Source organism: Dermacentor albipictus, chromosome 1 (genome assembly GCF_038994185.2).
Source record: "Dermacentor albipictus isolate Rhodes 1998 colony chromosome 1, USDA_Dalb.pri_finalv2, whole genome shotgun sequence".
In the NCBI taxonomy this organism is placed as follows: Eukaryota; Metazoa; Arthropoda; class Arachnida; order Ixodida; family Ixodidae; genus Dermacentor; species Dermacentor albipictus.
The window spans coordinates 347139669-347153414 of NC_091821.1; the positions used below are offsets into that span (position 1 = coordinate 347139669).

Genomic DNA, 13746 nt, shown 5'->3' on the forward strand with positions numbered 1-13746 from the left:
AGCAGCTGCAGCAGCGAACCCACCGCTCTGTGTTGGCTCGGTACCGCCGTCTGTCGGGCACCGTTTTACTCACCGACGGCAGCAAAAGGTGGTGATGGCGTACGCAACAACACCACTCCCCCGGTTGGGTGACGAGAGAGTTGAATTTCGAAAAATGTATTCGGACCCTTCAGACGCAGTTTTACCGTAAACTAAAGTCTTTTCTTGGCACGAAGCAAGCGATGCGAGGTTTCTGGAATGGCACTTAAACAGTCTGCGTCGACATCTGCCTTTAGTGTTCCTTTAATGAAATGGCGAATCCTATTTAACGGTTCTTGGATTTGCTTTACTTTGTTTGATTTCGCCATTCACCTCTCATACTCATCCTACATTAGTGTTTCATCTCCAAGCTACAGTCCCAATTATACAGTTTTTCCCTCCGTCGCCGTATTTCTAGCCTGTGCCTATTTCACAAATTTTATTATTTCCAGCTCAAACAGCAGCCATGCATCTGCGCACCGCCATCAGGCACGTCCCTCCGAATCGGTCATCCGCTGAAAGTTTCACGCCAACGTGCCCGTACGACTACACTTTCCAAGTCATTCTACCTCCGAACAGCAAGCGACTGGAACGACCTTCCCCATGAAATTACAGCCATCACCTGTCCATCAACCTTCCTAGAAAAAGTTACATCCCACCTGTCATCATGAAAAAAATTCTTTTTTTTTGCTTTCTCATGTTAACCCCACCCCTTATGTAAGGCCCCTTACTTTAAGGAAATAAAAATGAAATGAAATGAATGAAAACTCAATATACGTCACTGGATGTATGCCCGTTCTTGGCAAATCCTCTAGAATGGGCCTGTACCACTATGATCGCTATACATAAAACCTGAACATTTCACGTCACATCACGGATATTTCCAAAGGGCACTGAATTGTTAATATAACGGTGAATATTATTTGACGGATTTATTGATTTGTTTGATTTTTTGCCAATTGGTGTGTGCCATTGGGAATGTGCCCGTTGTTTGACAATTCTCCAGAATGGGTACGTACTACTCCGACACAATAGGTGCAGAATCCCTAGCTGGTCGCTTGATGCGTGTCGTGCTTTTCTATGCATACATCTGTCGTCACCATTCTTCCCTCAGCAAGCATCATACAGCCAACCGGACGTTATTCTGATTAACCTCCCCGCCTTCTACTTATCTCTTTGCCTCCCTCCTCCCTTCATCCTTGTGTCATCGCTGCGTATGCGCCTCACACTCTGCATTCGCATGAACTGGAGTTTGCGTTTCGGCATAGCTTGTGCACGACGCAGTGCATAAACATGCAAATTACACGGCAATAAATTTGTGACTCCTTGCGGTGGATATAATCATAAACATTACATAAGATTACTCGTTGCATAAGATGAAAGTAAACAAAATTGTGCGCATCGCTGTTAGTCGTAAGCATTTAGTTAGCCGCTTTACTCGCGGTATCCGCTCACGGGTTAGCTGGTACATCTTCTTGAATTGTACAAACTTTGTGCCAGTGTGTCGGTACGGAACGAAAAGAAAAAACGAGAGAAATGACGTTTTGACCAGAACGAAAAACGCAAGCGAAACGTTATTTATTATTTTGTTTCGGAGTGAAACCGAAATATTATTGATCAACGGGAAAGTCGGCAATCCGAAACAACCGACGTCAGGCAATGTCAGCATTAGCGCATATCTCAGGCAGAGATAGCGCTTTCCAGAGGAGGGTTATAGCGCCGAAAAAAACACAACACATAGCAAGCGAGAGGGGACAGGCGCTTGCTGTGTGTCTGAGTGATGCCCCTGTCCCGTCTCGCTTGCTGTGTGCTGTGTTTTTTTCGGCACTTTAACCCTCTTCTGGAAACATGCACCAACTAGCCCCCAGCCAAGTATTACTCAGTTACCAGAGATAGTGCGTATCCCAGGCAGAGATAGTGCGAGCGATAGCCGGTCGAGCGCTCCACAAATCAAAGCCTACCGCTTGGTGCACTAGCACATCGGCATCGTATACAAAACCCAGGGCTTGCGCGCTATAGAGCTTACCGTTAAATTTTCAATGGGTACACGGATTTGTCACCGAAGTTTTATAGTTCGTTTGAGTTCGTTTTATCGGAACAGCTGTCTCGCATTACGGCGAGTACACTCGATGACGTGCTGCTTCTGAGATCATGCTGAGTGCCTTGGCTCAGAACTATGAAAGGCACTGAGCATAATCGCAGAATTAATAATTCGATGATTGAGAACAATAAGTACTATGTTTTTATCGTCCTCTGCTTCGAAAATTTCTGCATGCGAGAAAAAGCGGTTATAAACCGTTGCGGATCATATTTTTTTTATCTCTGGAGCAGAACCGGAACGGAACTTTTTTAAGCGGAAGAAAGCTAAAACCAGAACGAAAAAAAAAAAACATATCGTTTCGAAGTCCTGGTTTGTGCAGCGCAATAAAAACAGAGACAGGAAAGGAAGGCAGAAACGACGTGGACTAGCACTGAATTGATATTTTTGGCGAAGAACAAGCTCAGTGGTCTCTGCAGTGGTGGCCAGAAGAGCAAGCAATCAGTCTGCAATCGACTGCAATGCTCCGCAAAGCCCACGCGCAGGTGCGTGGCATGGACCAGCTGCGTAGTGCATCGCATTCCCCTCACGTGTGGGCGTGTATAAATAGGGCAGACGGGAAGATGTCTGAACCTACGTCTCGGTGAGCTTCTACACAATGCTGAACCCCCCCCCCCCCCAAAAAAAAAAAAGAAACACTCGCATCTGGCTTCTCAATGTAAGAGCTACACGTGCAATGCACCGTTCGTTTTAAGAGACCTAACTTTCCGTCGCAGAGATGCGATAGCAAGGAATTTATTGGGGGTACTGTATGAAAAAAATAAAAAAATAAAGCGGAAGCATGTGCGTGAGCCAGCCATTGGCAGTTCTTTTGGACAATGAACTTGCTTTCTTAGATTTCCGACTGTTACGTTATTTAACGCCAGTGTGTTTTGTGAGGCAATCAGGTGATGACGGGTATTTGTGGCGAGCATGCACGAGAATAATGTTGGCGTTTCTAGCGTTTCTATAAAACGCTTGTTTCTATAAAAAAAAAAGAGAAAAGCCACTTGATAATCAGCGCATGGTCCTGTCGTTTCGTGTGCTGTAGTAATTATGGATCAGTACCAGCTATATAGCCCAATTAATAATTTCCCTAAATTTCTCTTCCTCTTAGCTCAGTTTAGTCAAGTGTTAAGCACCCGCCACGGTGGCTTAGTGGCTTTAGTGTTGCGCTGCTAAGCATGAGGTCGCGGAATCAAATACCGGCCGCGGCGGCCGCGTTTCGATGGAAAGCGATAAGCAACAACGCCCGAGTACCGTGCATGGCGAGCACGTTAAAGATCCTCTAGTGGACAAAATTAATCCTAAGCCCCATCCCCCCCTACGGCGTGCCTCATACTCAAACCGTGGTTTTGTTACGTAAAACCCCAGAATTCATTCATTCAAATGTTATGTGCTGGTACATCATCCAATTTCCGAGATCGTTCGGACATTCTGGCATGCGTAGGCCTGATGAAATGCGTGAGAATAGAAGTGGCGTGTTGGGCGTTAATAGGTTGTGTTGGTATCAAATAGTCAATTTTTTTTTTGGTCGCCACAATTTAAGGAAGAAGGGAAAGGGTATGGGATTCTAGGAAGGGCGTGCAGCTATAATTTAAGTAGGCCAGCCGCCATGATTATCGGAAGTATTTCACGAGGGTATCTAAGATTCGTTTTCTGTGCTGCGGTTTTTCGGTCAGCCTTATCCACTGTTGAAAATTCGCACGCCGTAGTGACGCGAATAGTCTAAGAATGTTTTTTTTTTGTCGGTGCCTCGGTAGTTCTTGGCAATTCCAAGCGAGATGAAAAGGGTCAATTCCTGCCCCGATGCCTGCACTATACGTTTCGAACAACAGTCGGCAAATGTCTGCGATGCGGCCGCACTGTAGCTTTACCTCGTTTTGAACAGGTTTCACACCACCACGTGAGTGCACAAAGTCTTCTAACGCCTTGTATGGGTTTTGGTTGTCATAGGTTACATTATAAGACGTTGCAACTCACGTGTACCTCTAGGCTTCTCAAAGTGCTCGCGTAAAGTGAGAAATTGGGCTAGCTGGGATTCATTCATCTTATAATGCGCTGAATACAGCGCAGTAACACACGTTGTCTTCCTTTTCTGGTGCGCCCTCTGATGGCTATTGGCTGCGCCCAGTTAAACTAAGCGAATTAGAAGGCGAAAGCGCTCGTGTGTAACGTACCTAGGCCCCCCTGCGCAGTTCTAAAGTTGGCTAATGTTTCACCCTACCAAGAACCATTTCTTATTTTTCGTCTGTAACTATCAAGTTCTGCCGTATAATTATTACGAAGAACATCAGTTTTTTTTATTTATCTCTTTTGCTGACTTTAGCCGTCCATAGGTTTCATATCTTTACAACAGCTTCCTTGCCTGACTGCTCAGTCACTTCTACAAAGGTAGTTATAGTTTAGTTACAGTGATGGGGGGCTCTCCTGCGCCTCCGGCACTACCATGACAGACAGCTTTAGACTGTACGAAAATTATTACGGCTTACGGAATACCTGAACATCAAAGGCGCTGATAGCAAGATGGATGAATGGATGCTGTGAGCGTTCCCTTTGAAGTGATACGGTGGGTTGCTTATTTTGCTTAAGGTCTTGCTTTTTTAAAATGGCAAAAGATTTCCAGCATCAAACTTTCTGAATTACTACTGGGAACTTTGTTTTCGTACGCCTCCATAGTTTGTGGACTCCCTATTTTGCTGCCACCAAACCTGGCGTGTAAGGAGGTACCAATAGTCGAGCAAATTAGAATCTTGGGTCTGATTCCCCAGTCACACGGCCACAATGGCGAGACCGTCAAGTGGCTGCAGAATCACGCAATACAGACTCTGAGCCTAATTAGGCGGGTGGCCAGCAAAGGCCGAGGGCTAAAGGAGAAAACTTTGATTAAACTAATACAGGAGTACATATTCAGCCGGGTGAGCTATGCAACGCCATATTTCGATTCGAAAGTGGTGGAAAGAGAAAAAATGATTCTTTAAAAAGAAAATGCGTAAAAGGAGCGCTGGGACTGCCCATGTGTACATCCACAGAGAGACTGATGTCTCTAGGAGTGCACAACACATGGGCAGAACTGGCGGAAGTGGTGCGAACCTCTCAAATTGAGAGACTTAACACCACGCAGACAGGAAGAGCCATATTGGCCAAACTTGGAATAAATCCAGACAGATGCACCACCCAAAAGGTGGAAGTAGATAGGGAAGTGAGAAAAAAATCTGATTATCCCCCCCCCCCCCCCCTCCCGCCAAAAACCATGCACCGGGAACATAGCAAAGACAGGAGGCATAAACGAGCCGAAGCATTAAAAATTAGATTTGTTAAAATTTCGCAACATGAGGTAGCCTATGTAGACGCGGCGGGAGGTAGCGGCATTTTTACGGTGGCAACGGCCGTCAGCGGCCGGGGTATTCCCGTGACCGCTGTCACTCTGCGCGGGTGCAACCTAGAAGTTGCCGAGGAAATTGGGATCGCATTAACTTGCGTTGGAACGGAGGCGAAATTTGTGATCAGTGACAGCAAAACTGCCATACAAAATTATAGCAAGGGAAGGATCTCGACCTTAGCGGCCAGAATCCTAGGCCAGAGAAAGTTAGATAGAAAAATTCAAATAATTTGGGCTCCGGCGCACGAAGCCGTCCCCGGCAACGAGGCGGCCCACGAGCTGGCTCGAGATCTCTACCGCCGAGCCGCTACGGGGCCCCTCGATGACCGAGGTAGCGGAGAGCGCATGCTAAAATATGGGGAGATCACGCAGCATTATAGATTGGCTCGTAGACTGGTATCCCCGCCAGACCCAAAATTGAACAGACAAGCAGTCGCGTGGAGACGACTACAAACTTGTACGTATCCGCACCCGGTTATGGCGAACCACATGTTCCCCGAGGCCAGGTGCGATAGATGGAATCTTTGTGGGGCCACAGGGACCCTCGACCACATAATATGGGAATTTCCGTACTCTCCCAAGGGAACGCACAAAATAGATAGTAGAGACACCTGGGAGACTCTGCTGCGCAGCCCGGACTCTGAGCTGCAGCTCCGGCTCGTCCAACTGGCTGAAGAGGCTACTGGGACCCAAGACCTCCCAGCCTGCATCTGAAGCGGTGGCACTCGCCCCCTGACCTGCGTGTCGGGGGTGGGAAGATCACCTTATCCGTTGGACAATAAAGTTTATTCTATCTATCTATCCATTCGCTCAGTAGCTTGCATGTGAAGCAGGCTTGACTGGTTGCGCGCGTTGCGTGAGCGCGCGCCTATGCAGCCGGTATATTTACTAATGACTCACGCTCTGGCGACAGTTCAGCCGTCAACTCGTCAAACCACCCTTTCCCGTACCTGCTATGCTCTGGGAGCAATTTTTTTTTGCGTGACCACGACAAAGCCACTTGTGAGCCAATTCAAGCTTCGCTTGAAAAGTTGCGGCCTGCCACGTCAGGCGGGCTCCAATGGAAGCGAGTGCGACAGCCGTAGTTGCATTATCGGCCGCTTGGCTTGGCCGAACGGCGCTAGCGGTCGGTGTGGAACCGTCGGCTGCCACGAGCGATGCCGCTCCAAGCGCGTTCCTGACGCATTCCTTATGCCGATTCCAGACAACAAACAGTCCCCGACTGGTGCCGCCCTGGCACATGACACCGTTTTCGATGCACGCGGCAGGCCGCACCTTTTCTTCTTACAGCGGCCTCGCCTGAACACACGTTGTGGTCTCTATAGTACCAGCCCTCTGCTTTGCGTTCAGGTAACTTCTCTAGCAATCTAAAGGTGAAGTATACTAACCCGTGCTTAATGTTTTCATTTAGTTTAGACCCACTTCAGGACTGCTTCGGGCACGCAAAGAGAGACGCATCAGGGAGACGCGACAGGGATGCCACTGCAGTGGATGAGCCAGCTGGGCATGTTCAGATGAGGGAAGTCGCAAAAGGGGTCCCGAATATTTTTCGTTTGCACTTAAATTTTTCGTATTAGGAATGAAAATCCTTCCACACCGCGGAACCGCCGACTGCGCTTTCAACGCACACTTTTCTCATGAACAAAAATCTTAACTGAGACATGGTGCAAAAAATTCAAGGAATGCAAAAGCATTGTGACGTCTCTCCGATGATGACCCATTTCACGAAAATTAATGGTATTGTTTTGACGTTGCCAAACTGTTTAACTCACTGACGCAATGTTACGGAAGTGAACTTGTACTTTACAGTTACGCATGCACGTGTTGGAGTCGTTTCTTTTGCAGTAACCTCCATCTTTCTGGAAGTTTGGCTGAGAAGCCATGAGTGTAGACTGACTACGGGTCGCAGTCTGTCTCGCACGACAGAACTCACCGAAATCGGCGCACCGACTGGCATTGGGTTAGTGCCGTCAGCGCCTTCGCAGAGGAAGGGGTATTACGGGAACGCTGGCATGATAAGCGGCATCGGAGCCAGCTGTGGAAGAAGACGACGACGAACGCGCGAGCAGTGGCACGAGCGAGTCTTTGTGGCGACGTGGCTCTTGAACCATATCCGAACACGCAGCCAGATTTCCCGCTTCATGAGCCTATAATGCTTTCGTATTAAAATCTCGTTATCGAGTCGCAAAACGTTGCAATCTTTAAAGGCACGCGTTATAGAGTTTTATACACGTTAACCCTTTCACTCCACATCTATATCACCTCTCAACGTCATCGCGCTTTCCCACTAGGCTGGGACATTGTTCATGTACAAGGGGAGCTTTTCAGATAGCAGAGGTAACTGGAGATCAGTGCTAGAGATAGGTTCCCCCGACTAGTTCCAAAGAACTTGCTGTATACGCGCTCTCGCATGATTGCTACCACAATGTACCGCAGTAGAAATGCGGATGGAGGAGCCCTGAAAATCAAGCTGAGCTCACTGAATGGTTAAAAGATGCAAAAAGGACGCAATCTGAGTCACTCTTCTTTATTACAACAAAAAGAATAAGTTCAGAATTTAATATGAGCGTGATGCATATTTTATTATTAAATTTAGACGCATCGTTGGGATGACTATACATGCGTCTTGAAATAGGATAAATTTTCTCATTTAACATGAAATAATGATACATGTCTCTGCAGTAATAGATTTACCAGTCTTACATGTGTATTATATTAAATTTTCATAAAAATCGGCGATGGTTATTTCTTTAAAAGGTCTCAAAAATATTCTAACTTTTGATACTTTTGCAGTATTGGTGTTTCTGGGATTTTATAATGAAATAAATGCGGGATGTACTTGCATACTTCTTATCGATTGCGAGAAACCTTTTGAAGATTTGTCTGAAATATTTCTCAGCTTCATCACCTTAGGTAAAATGGAAAAAATGAAAGCCCCTGATTTCGGGGTTTGTCAGAGGGCGTTGCTCAAAAACCAAAGTTTGGCGATTTTTCAAAAACATACTCTGCGTCACACAGATATAATTTCCCTTGGACCAAAAGTACCAACGGTGTAAATTTATCAAAAAGGTTTGGCGGGGTGCAAGTTTTTAACTTTAGATTGATAGGCCTTCGAGTCCTAATGTCCGCCAGTCGTTAACGCTCTTTTGCTCCTTTAGGGAAATAAGAATGTTTTTTTCAAAAAATACGCGCTAAGTTTCGTAAAACGAAGGCCAGGAGTAGATTCCTTTCTACAAAGGCATTTTTTCATGCCATATATAAATTTCGCTGAAAACTAAAAATAGTCGGGTACCCCTTCGTCTTTCCTTATCTGAACACACCCATCAGATATAGCACAATTACCTGTCGGAATCCATCCAGTCTGTTCATGTTCCCCACGAATACAGGTTGGTTACGACTACTCAACCTGAGAAAGAACGTCGTTTTAATAGGACAAACATGACTAAAAACACCAGAAGCACCATATGTTGCTGCCACCAAGGCGCAAATAATGAATCTTTTCCCCAAAACTACAATATGGCAGAAACAGCTAGACACACATGATACGGAAAATGAAGTTATAGAACGGTGGGAAGCAAGAAAACAAAGACGAAACAACAATAGCGTATTGCTTATCGCCTCGAGGGCTACGAATAGCATTAAGCTACCCATCCAGAGTTGAGCACGACGAAATGAAGACAGAGAGGAGAAAAAAAAAAAAGCACTGGGCAAAAATTATCGCTACAGCATCGACGGCCAGAAAAAAAAAAAGAACAGAGAGAGAGACAGAGAGAGAGAGAGAGAGAAATAACACAGGGGACGCTCCATAATGACTTGTCCGCGTGCTGCGTTGTGTGTATAGTTGGAAAGCTATCAACTTTGGAGCGCCGGCGCCGCTGCCGATCACCCTTTACCCCATATCGGCGGGAAAGCGTTGCTCACTTTTTTACGACTGTATAGTTTGGGTTTCTCTGTTTCAGCGGCCCTCATGTTTCTGCTCATTCCTTCTGTCGTCGCACTCCGCATTTGCCTTTTTTTTTCTGAACATTAGGGCGATAATAAGCTATCGACGGTAATAACCACGTTCGGGTCGGTGATGATCTCGGCAGCCGTCTGTTATCGAATATATGGCCACTCTCGAGCAGACGGCGCATCGAATGCATAACGTCGTGGCGACAAAGAAATAGGAAGGAAATGATAGAGTGTATTGAAAAAGGAACTGTAGAGGAGTGAGTACGAGCTGATGAAAAGCAACCGAGAAAGCTGGCCGGTGAGAACGCACCGAAATAAGAAAGATAGACAACAGCAAAGTCTCGGAAACGCTGCACTCGAGAATTTTTGCTGAATGGAATGGAAAACTTTATTCACTCTTTAAAGGTTTTAGCGGGTCGAGGCCGAAGTCTTCATTCTTGAAGCTTGAGTCCTCTTCAGCCATGGATGGGCCCCTAGTCCAGGGCTCCACTGAGCCGGGCCGCCTCGCACGCGTGCGCTATTAGAGCTCTTTGAGTCTCTAGCTCGCGGCTGGTGAGCCAGCTCTCCCATTGCTCCGCACTTGGTGTTTTGTGTTTGTGGAATGCCTGGTTTCTTGTACACTCCCATGTAATGTGATATAATGTTGGCTTAGCTCCACACCACGGACAGGTTGCGCTATACTGCGTGGGGAACATCCTACTTAGTAGGTGTAAGTTTGGAAAGGTGCCCGTTTGCAGTCTCCGCCATCCTGCGGCCTCCTCCTTTGTTAATGATTTATGTGGTGGCGGATATTGATATCTTAGACCCTTATAGAGGTTTAATAGCTCTGAATAGCTGTTCCCGCAGTTGATCTGTGGCCCCTCTGGGGCGGTTGACGTTCCTGCTCGGCTGGTCATCCCTCGAGCTAGGCAGTCCGCCCCTTCGTTACCCCTGATCCCTGCGTGGCTTGGTATCCAGATAATGTTATGTGTGGGTTGTCCCTCAGCGATTGGAACTCTGCTGAGGATCTTGAGCGCCGTGTTACTTATTCTGCCTCTTATATAGCTCCGGCACGCCTCTTGTGAATCTGTTAGAATATTGAGCGATATTCCTGTTCTATAACCTTCTTCCGCTGCCAGTGCGACAGCAATTTCCTCTGCCTCGGTTATGTTAGCCACCTCGGCCGTGAGTCCTGTGATTAATTCTCCTTGATTATTTACTACTACCGCTGCCGCGTTGTTTTTGTGTGCGTGTGAGTATAGGGACGCATCGGTATAGACTGTATTGTCCCGATGTCCCATCGTCTTTTCGTAAAACTCTGCCCTAGCCTGTCTCCTACTCGCATGGAGGTTTGGGTCCATGTTGCGGGGGATAGGTTGTATGCGTAGGTTCTTTCTTAGTGGGTCTGGTATTGTGGCCCTGCTACTTTGTGATTTTTCTACTTCCCGACCTAGCTTTGTCAGGAGCGCCCTTCCCGTCGTTGTATTGCTGAGTCTTCGTACTTGTGCGTTGAGCTGGCATTCCCTTAGTTCTTCAAAAGTGTTGCTGATTCCAAGTTGCATGAGTTTGTCGTTGGATGTGTTCCTTGGGAGGTGGAGAGCTGTTTTATACGCTTTCATGGTTCGGTTCTCTTCTATATATCATCTCGCTGCCGAGTACGATAATTTTTGCTGAGAAGGTTCTTCTGTTAGGCGGGCACCTTACGATCTTCCTTCTGCACCGAATATCTTTTTTTTAAATTCTTGTTTACCTTACACATCTCCGCATTGCGCGCCCACGTTTGCAGTTCGTTTGATGCTGACGTAGTTACTTCGCGCCCATTTTATTTACGTCACTGTTTTGTGACGCCCTTTTGTGCCTGGCGCTTTGAAACCAAACAGGCTCACGGAAAAAGCGAAATATAGACATAAAAAAAATAAGCGAAGGAAGGAAGAAAGGAGAGCGTGAGCAAGGGAAGTCGGATCAGTAATGCAGGTAGCGCGTTGTGGGGACGACGTCTCTTAATTGGACGTCTATGGCTCTCATGAATTATTCTCGTAATGGTGGCCATTAGCGATCAATTTCTCTTTGCAGTCGCCGCGTTTTTGAAGGCTGCGTTACCAGCAGGAATAGGGGAGTGTGAGCAAAGAAAAAAAAAGAAACAAAAGAAAGACAGAAAGAGAAAAAGGCAACGTTAAAAAGAAGGCATGCTCAGCCAGAGTTTGTGCGCGATTTCTTTCTTTGTTTACTTATTGTTTCTTGAATCCCGTCCTCCGCCTCTTCCGCCCCCCCCCCCCCCCCCCTTTTGCATTTGGCTGACATCTCTCGTAGCTGACTATGCGCTTTGGTTACTTTCGCTTAGACGTTGTTTCTGCTTCTTGCGGACTCAAGGCGAAGCAAATCAAGGAGTTATTAGGATTCTTTTTCTTTTATTCCTGGGCAACCGAACAAAAGCACAGCGAAGGAAACTTGCTAAGTATGGGATTGCTACCGAGCTAAATTCGTGTTGGCTGAGAAGACCAATTTTCGAGCTTCGCTTGGTGCAGTGTCTGAGCGTCATCCGTTAGTTCCCTGCCTATATGCGTTATGAATATTTGCTGTGTCTCCTTAATACCTGTTAAGATGTGCCACCGCACTGAATGGACAATTGATGAACCCATGACTTTACTTCTTATTAAACAAAACAAAAAAAACAAGACAGTATAAAGAAGAAAGACGCAAAGAAGTGACAGTCCTACCAAGTAGCTACTTATATTATTTTATTCATACAAAATGCTTATTCGTCCAGGCCTTACCTAAGATTGGTACTTTATTCATACAGAATGTGTATTCATCCGGGCCATACCTAAGATTCAAGGATCACTCGCGACCGGCCTCGCCAGGGAAATGCAAAGAACGACGACCTTTTTTTTAGGAAGGCAGTTCCACCTAAGTATAGTTCGATTAATTTGTTTCCAAAAGATTCCTTTCAAGTGGAGACTGGAAAGCAGGAGATGTTACTTTCTTCTTAGAAGCAAACATAATTACCTCGTTGCCGGAGTTTTTGGCGACTGGAACTTGAAACCAGCTCCTGTGCACGTTCGTGCATAAACGAAAAGCTCTTCAGTACGCAGGGAGCACTCGAAGCGTGCTCCTTTTTTTTTTCCCAAGCAAGACCAAGAGCGACCTTTGAATTCAACAAGCAGCTCTAGTTAAAAAAAAAAAAAAGGTATGTGTAAGACTGAAGAAGGAACGTTCAGAGAGGCTTGGTTGAAAGACCTCGTTGAGCAAGCACATGATAGGCGGGATATTATTGCACTTGGGAGCTTTAACGAACCCTCGCAAAGCCATTTATCTGGGGTGCGATCGCGCAAACAGCTCGCTTTTCCGTTCGTTCGGTCTGGCTGCGACGTCACAAAGTAGGCCGTCCGCAAGATTTGTGAGAACGGGAGGGAGAGCACAGCCAATAAACGAGCGAGCCCAGCCCCGGAAGTTTGCGTCACCAGTTTGAGCTTCGATCGGGGACGATACATTAAGTGCAGAATGTTTGCGATGCTTTAATAATTAAACACGTAATATAAGAAAAAGATTCTTACTGTTGCAACATATAATCTGCCTTGGAAATCTCATGCGAGTGCAGAAAACTAATTTAAACGGCATATATTTTGGTTTAGTCCGCTAGGTGGTATCGCACACGTCAAAACAAATTGGCGGGAGCGCGCAGTTCAATTGCAAAATCGCTGTTCGTCAGTTGCCAAAATGTCGTCGCACAAGAACGTCAAGCTTGGCCCTCACGTGTCGCCACACCAACGTGAACTGTTGGTGGCGTTTATGGAGGGCCATCCCTATCTTGTGCGGGCATCGTGTGCACTCACACCGGAGTGCACGGTGGAGCGGAGGCGGCAGCTTTGGAGTGAGCTCGCCGCCCTGCTGAACACTGAGGGCCCGGCCGCCAAGACAGCCGAACAGTGGCAGGTCTTTTGGCGGAAAGAAGTATATCTTTCCCGCCGAGATGCCGCCACAGCTTCCGCAAGTCAAAGGTGAGGTCGAGGAGCGGTTCTGTTGCTCGCGATATTTACAATGCTGTCCGTAATTGCAGCGGCACGGGTGGTGGCCGTCTGCCCGGCCTTCGTGGCCGCATCATCGCCCTAGTGGGCACCTCCACGGTGACCGGAGTGTGCGAGCCGTTCTACCAACCGCTCGACGAGGTAAGCCATTGACAAACGCACCAAAAAACGGGAGGACGCGGCAGTAATTTACAGTAGTTGCGCCGCGTATACTGCATCGCGTAAGCAATGTTATACCCCAGTCACGCAGGCCGCTTCCTTCGCAATCGCGCCCAGTTTAGATGGAATTTCTCGACAGCCACTGGCTCCTTTCT

At 46.9% G+C, this 13746-nt stretch overlaps 1 long non-coding RNA gene across 1 annotated transcript in view; it reads right to left on the reverse strand.

Annotated features, from left to right (window-relative positions):
- LOC135920347 (uncharacterized) overlaps nt 1–13746 on the reverse strand; it is a 304841-nt gene that overhangs the window by 94592 nt on the left and 196503 nt on the right. The window contains exon 3 of the long non-coding RNA XR_010570231.1: nt 6089–6214. This is a non-coding gene — a long non-coding RNA (uncharacterized lncRNA). The remainder of the gene's footprint in view (nt 1–6088; nt 6215–13746) is intronic.